The following is a 6,985-nucleotide window of genomic DNA, read 5'->3' on the forward strand; positions in this document are numbered from 1 at the left end:
TGGCATTGTGTATTTTTCCCCAGTGGGAGCTGTGGTGCTTGGGGAAGAGGGAGAACAGGACCTGCTGTCTTGACATTGTGTCTTTTCCCCAGTGGGAGCTGTGGTTCTTGGGGAAGAGGGAGAGCAGGACCTGCTGTCTTGGCGGCCTGCTTGGTGACTGTAGCTTCTTTCTCTGCGTTCATGTGGTTCTCACCAAGCTCACATGCCAGATGCATGATGAAATGTCTCCTGCTGACTGTCTTGTCAAGGCATTGCTTGTACAACACGTGTTGATAGCAGTCATGTCGAGCACATTGTTGAACACCTCAACAGGCCAGAGGAGAGTACCCCCTTTACAGAGTACAGTCAACAGGCCAGAGGAGAGTACCCCCTTTTACAGAGTACAGTCAACAGGCCAGAGGAGAGTACCCCTTTTACAGAGTACAGTCAACAGGTCAGAGGAGAGTACCCCCTTTTACAGAGTACAGTCAACAGGCCAGAGGAGAGTACCCCCTTTACAGAGTACAGTCAACAGGCCAGAGGAGAGTACCCCCTTTTACAGAGTACAGTCAACAGGCCAGAGGAGAGTACCCCCTTTTACAGAGTACAGTCAACAGGCCAGAGGAGAGTACCCCCTTTTACAGAGTACAGTCTGGACATCTGGTCAGAGTGCATCCACACCAAGCTTTAACATGAAATAAAATAGAATAGGTTATAATTATATAGAATGATAATAATAATAGTAATAATATGAATGTAATATAATAAAAGGGGATCCTATTTGGTGTTTGGCAGATGGGAAGGCTATCTGTATATGGTAGAGATACTGTATATACCTTTGTGTGATTGTAGTCTGTCACTGTCTCCGGTCTTCTTCTGGTCACTGCCGGTGGCAACAGTGGGTGCATGGTGCTGAGGAAGCTAACACTTATTTATTTAACATCTGTACACCGTGAGTGTTGCTTTACCACTCTCCATCACACCGTGAGTGTTGCTTTACCACTCTCCATCACACCGTGAGTGTTGCTTTACCACTCTCTATCACACCGTGAGTGTTGCTTTACCACTCTCCATCACACCGTGAATGTTGCTTTACCACTCTCCATCACACTGTGAGTGTTGCTTTACCACTCTCCATCACACCGTGAGTGTTGCTTTTTTACCACTCTCCATCACACCGTGAGTGTTGCTTTACCACTCTCCATCACACCGTGAGTGTTGCTTTACCACTCTCCATCACACCGTGAGTGTTGCTTTACCACTCTCCATCACAACCGTGAGTGTTGCTTACCACACTCCATCACACCGTGAGTGTTGCTTTACCCCTCTCCATCACACCGTGAGTGTTGCTTTACCACTCTCCATCACACCGTGAGTGTTTCTTTACCACTCTCCATCACACCGTGAGTGTTGCTTTACCACACTCCATCACACCGTGAGTGTTGCTTTACCACTCTCCGCAGATATGTTGTTTTGCGCAGAGAGGGGCAGCTTCTTCTTTGCAATCAACTTGTCTGACAGGGAAATTGATGTGAAGAATCTGTCTATGGTCCCATTTCTGCCTTTGCCCATGTAAGGCTCCACGTGTCTCAAAACCACAGTCAAACAGTCACTCTTTCACAAGATATGGAAAGACATTGAGCAAGTAGGTTTCGACATCCGCTGCTAACCAAAATAGAAGTCACATGCACCATTATCAGTTTCTATCTGGTTTCTATTGGCCATTCATCCATTGACGACAGAACAGCATATTTTAACTGGATGATGTTACTAGTTTCTGCTTAGTTGCCAGAGCAATGCTGCCGCTGGAGTGGTCATGTGATAAATACATATTGCACAGATATTGTTGAAAAAAGTGACATTTGGAAATAGAGCTGCACCTCTTGAATGTTGAGAGTTATTTGATAAAGGTAAGTGTCATAGAAACTGCAGAATATGCTCTTTCAGATACAGCACTATATAGAAATCACAATGTTTTACCTGCATGTGACTCTGAAGGAGGATTTGATAAAGAGATGCTCCTTTCCCTGCATCTGTCAATTACAAGATGCGCCCTTCTCTTCATGTACAATTTGACAACTGATAATATTGTCACTCATCAGATTATTGTCAATGTAATCTGGTCTATAGGCTAACTCTTATCATGTGTGAAATGAGTTGAGGTATAGTTTAGGTGTAGTTTTGATGGGCCGGCTGTGAGGCTGACTGGCATCATTTGTTTGTCACTCATCAACTTCGGTAGTCAAGGATATGTTTTGCGTAATTCTAAAGGCCTACTTTTTGCAACACAATCTCACACTCAATTCGAGCAAATAAGTACAAAAAGTATTTTAGCAAATTTTGTGCGTTTTTGTGTGGCTTAATTCACCCCCCAAAAATGTATTTTCCTATGAATGAAGTCGTACAAAAATGTGTATTTTCACACAAAATCTGCCACACAAAAATGCATGCTTTTTGTGCATATTTGCACGGATTGAGTGTGAGATTGTGTTGACTGCAACACATAGCATGTTTTCGTTTCCCAATACAATACATTTGATTAGTAATAGACTTATAGTAAATAAAACAGACCTGTAACAGTTTATTTTTACAAAGTAAAACATAAAAGAGAAATGTATCAACCCACAAGGCGTGTGGTCAAATGATTTGCTGCTGATAAACAGGCATAACACAAACTCATCATTACACTATTGTTCTAAATGAATTCAACATCTGCACCCTCCTTATCATTCAGTTAAGCCTAATTTAAATTCAATTGTGAAGTAAGGTGCAAAACTATCGCCCATTCATCCATTTGTCATTTATTCAGTGAGGAAAGAGAGACTCATTAGTGGCGCATTGTCTTGGCAGATTAAGTTGGGAATAGGTGTGAAAACAACGGGTAACAAGGCATAGAATACTTATCTGTTTGTGATTAAAACATTCTGACAAAGGAGCAGTGTAAAATACAAACATTTAGGAAAAGTCAGGAAACAGGAAATAGGTTTATTTGGGGTCTGATTCTAGTGTTAAAGGGCAATTTCGCCACTTTTCAACCTCATATTCATCCTCTCAGCACCAAAACAGTATCTATATTTCAGAAAACAGCATGTTTCTATGATCTGTCATTAAAAAGATAAAAACAAAAGTCTTTAAAAATGAACCTGTCCTCCTATAGCTCTTCCCACCAGCCTCCTCTGGGAAATGTCTCTGTTCTGGTAAAAGAGAAGTAGATAGACTCTAGTATCACATCTTGTTTCTGTTGTATCTACATGTTTCTACATTAAACCACAGGTTCTGTTCTTGAGACTGATGGGGAAGAGTGGGGTGGAAAGGCTTTTGCAACGCTACTTTAGTTAGCACAACCTTGTGACTAATTTTACTTCCTGTTTGCGATACTTGGGGGAAATTCAATGTTATCTTTCTACCTTCCCAATACCTTCCCCATGTCTCAAATTCACTGTTATCTTTCAACCTTCCCAATACCTTCCCCATGTCTCATATTCACTGTTATCTTTCTGTCTTCCCAATACTTTCCCACACAGAGATGGCTTGATGTGGTGAGCAGCATAGAGTGTATAGTCCTTTAGTCTCTATGGACCAGATGGTAGTGTACAGTTCAGAGATGGCTTGATGTGGTGTGCAGCATAGAGTGTATAGTCCTTTAGTCTCTATGGGCCAGATGGTAGTGTACAGTTCAGAGATGGCTTGATGTGGTGTGCAGCATAGAGTGTATAGTCCTTTAGTCTCTATGGGCCATATGGTAGTGTACAGTTCAGAGATGGCTTGATGTGGTGTGCAGCATAGAGTGTATAGTCCTTTAGTCTCTATGGACCAGATGGCCAGTTGGTGAGGGCTACAGCATGGGGAAAGAAACTGTTCAGATGGGGGTCTATAACATCCATTACATTTACATTTTAGTCATTTAGCAGACGCTCTTATCCAGAGCGACTTACAGTTAGTGAATACATTTTTTTTTACATCCCTGCCGGCCATTCCCTCCCCTACCCTGGACGATGCTGGGCCAATTGTGCGCTTCGCCCATGAGTCTCCCGGTCGCGGCCAGCTGCGACAGAGCCTGGATCCAATCACATAGGTTTACAGCAGCTGACAGTTGCAACATCATTGCTAATAATGCAAACTGCCTTGGTTTAGATAAAGACAAGCTCTGTACAGATGTAGGATCTTAATTTAATCAGCCTGTTGCAGGAGAACTAAAACTTGTTGTGTATTTGAGGGTTAAAAAGGCTTCTGAAGTTTGTAATTTAAATTTTTCCACCTTTCCCTTTTGAAAAATGTCAATTTATTATTACATTTACGTCATTTAGCAGACGCTCTTATCCAGAGCGACTTACAGTTAGTGAATACATATATATTTTTTTATATACTGGCCCCCCTTGGGAATCAAACCCACAACCCTGGCGTTGCAAACGCCATGCTCTATCAACTGAGCTACATCCCTGCTGGCCATTCCCTCCCCTACCCTGGACGACGCTGGGCCAATTGTGCGCCGCTCATGAGTCTCCCGGTCGCGGCCGGCTACGACAGATCCTGGATTCAAACCAGGATCTCTAGTGGCACAGTTAGCACTGCGATGCAGTGCCTTAGACCACTGCGCCACTCAGGAGACTGATTATAATCCACATAATATTTCAAATGTCGTGTTGCTTCAGGATTATTTTCCTGCTGTGGCAAACCGGCTCAAATTAAGATCCTACATCTGTAGCAATATACCTGTCTTTAATGTACATGGCTATATTAGGAGGACAGGATTCTCTTTACACCATTGTTTCTTGACCATTTGACATATTTTATTTACTGTTGTTTAGGCTGGTTGAATGAGTTCCCTATGAGAGGCTACTTCATCTGCAAGAAAACAGGCGGCCGCACCAGTTTCCTCATATGAAATACAAAGTAAGTGTGTAGCCTACGCACTTACAAAATGGCTGTTGAAACTGTGGGACACATTTCTCTGCAACATTAAAATTAGGGTAAATGTGTTGATTTGAAGGAAAGACGGGCAGACTCTGGTAAGTCTAGGCAACATAGAACTATTATATTAGAACGTTAGGTCGTTTACAGACATTCAATAGTCAGAGTAGGTTTGATATATGATCACTTATCATGCTGACCAACCTGATGGTCTCTGTTGGAAATGTGAAACATGTCATGCCTAGGCTACATGCTCTGTCCTGCTACTGGTAGGCCTGTAACGTTATGGGAACTGATCTGAACAGGTTTAGGCTGGTCATCTAGGATATGTAGGCTATAGCTGAGGTATAGACCCCCATCTGCATATCACTAACAAACCGCTATTATATACTCAGCAAAAAAAATAAACATCCTCTCACTGTCAACTGCGTTTGTTTTTAGCAAATTTAACATATGTAAATATTTGTGTGAACATAACAAGATTCAACAACTGAGACATAAACTGAACTAGTTCCACAGAAATTGAAAAATGTGTCCCTGAACAAAAAGGGAATCAAAATCAAAAGTAACAGTCAGTATCTGGTGTGGCCAACAGCTGCATTAAGTACTGCAGTGCATCTCCTCCTCATGGACTACACCAGATTTGCCAGTTCTTGCTGAGAGATGTTACCCCAGTCTTCCACCAAGGCACCTGCAAGTTCCCAGACATTTCTGGGGGGATTGGCCCTAGCCCTCACCCTCCTATCCAACAGATCCCAGATGTGCTAAATGGGATTGAGATCCGGGTTCTTCGCTGGCCATGGCAGAACACTGACATTCCTGTCTTGCAGTAAATCACGCACAGAACGGGCAGTATGGCTGGTGGCATTGTCATGCTGGAGGGTCATGTCAGGATGAGCCTGCTGGAAGGGTACCACATGAGGGGAGGAGGATGTCTTCCCTGTAACGCACAGTGTTGAGATTGCCTGCAATGACAACAAGCTCAGTCTGATGATGCTGTGACACACCGCACCAGACCATGACGGACCCTCCACCTCCAAATCGATCCCGCTCCAGAGTACAGGCCTCGGTGTAACGCTCATTCCTTCTACGATAAACGTGAATCCGACCATCACCCCTGGTGAGACAAAACCGCGACTCATCAGTGAAGAGCACTTTTTGCCAGCCCTGTCTGGTCCAGCGACAGTGTGTTTGTGCCCATATGTGACGTTGTTGCCGGTGATGTCTGGTGAGGACCTGCCTTACAACAGGCCTACAAGCCCTCAGTCCAGCCTCTCTCAGCCTATCGCGGACAGTCTGAGCAGTGATGGAGGGATTGTGCTTTCCTGGTGCTTTCCTGGGCAGTTGTTGTTGCCATCCTGTACCTGTCCCGCAGGTGTCATGTTCGGATGTACCGATCCTGTGCAGGTGTTGTTACACTAGGTCTGCCACTGCGAGGATGATCAGCTGTCCGTCCTGTCTCCCAGTAGCGCTGTCTTAGCCGTCTCACAGTACGGACATTGCAATTTATTACCCTGGCCACATCTGCAGTCCTCATGCCTCCTTGCAGCATGCCAAAGGCACGTTCACGCAGATGAGCAGGGACCCTGGGCATCTTTCTTTTGGTGTTTTTCAGAGTCAGTAGAAAGGCCTCTTTAGTGTCCAAAGTTTTCATAACAGTGAACTTAATTGCCTACCATCTGTAAGCTGTTAGTGTCTTATCGACCGTTCCACAGGTGCATGTTCATTAATTGTTTATGGTTCATTGAACAAGCATAGAAAACAGTGTTTAAACCCTTTACGATGAAGATATGTGAAGTTATTTGGATTTTTACGAATTATCTTTGAAAGACAGGGTCCTGAAAAAGGGACGTTTCTTTTTTTGCTGAGTTTATATTATAACCTAGCCTACTTTACATAATATAACATCTCTTACTTGTTGCAAAAAATACTTTCTGAATGTATCAATGATTTCCCCTCAGATCAATCATGCCCGTTTTAGCCCTTCTGTCTACATTCTCAGATTGAAAGACAATAAATAGCCTACTTTTAATTAATACAAATACTGTAAGTGTGAGACATGGCCTTGTGTTGCTGCACTGTCTATAACTACCTT

The sequence above is a fragment of the Coregonus clupeaformis genome, unplaced genomic scaffold (genome assembly GCF_020615455.1).
Source record: "Coregonus clupeaformis isolate EN_2021a unplaced genomic scaffold, ASM2061545v1 scaf0019, whole genome shotgun sequence".
Lineage (NCBI taxonomy): Eukaryota > Metazoa > Chordata > Actinopteri > Salmoniformes > Salmonidae > Coregonus > Coregonus clupeaformis.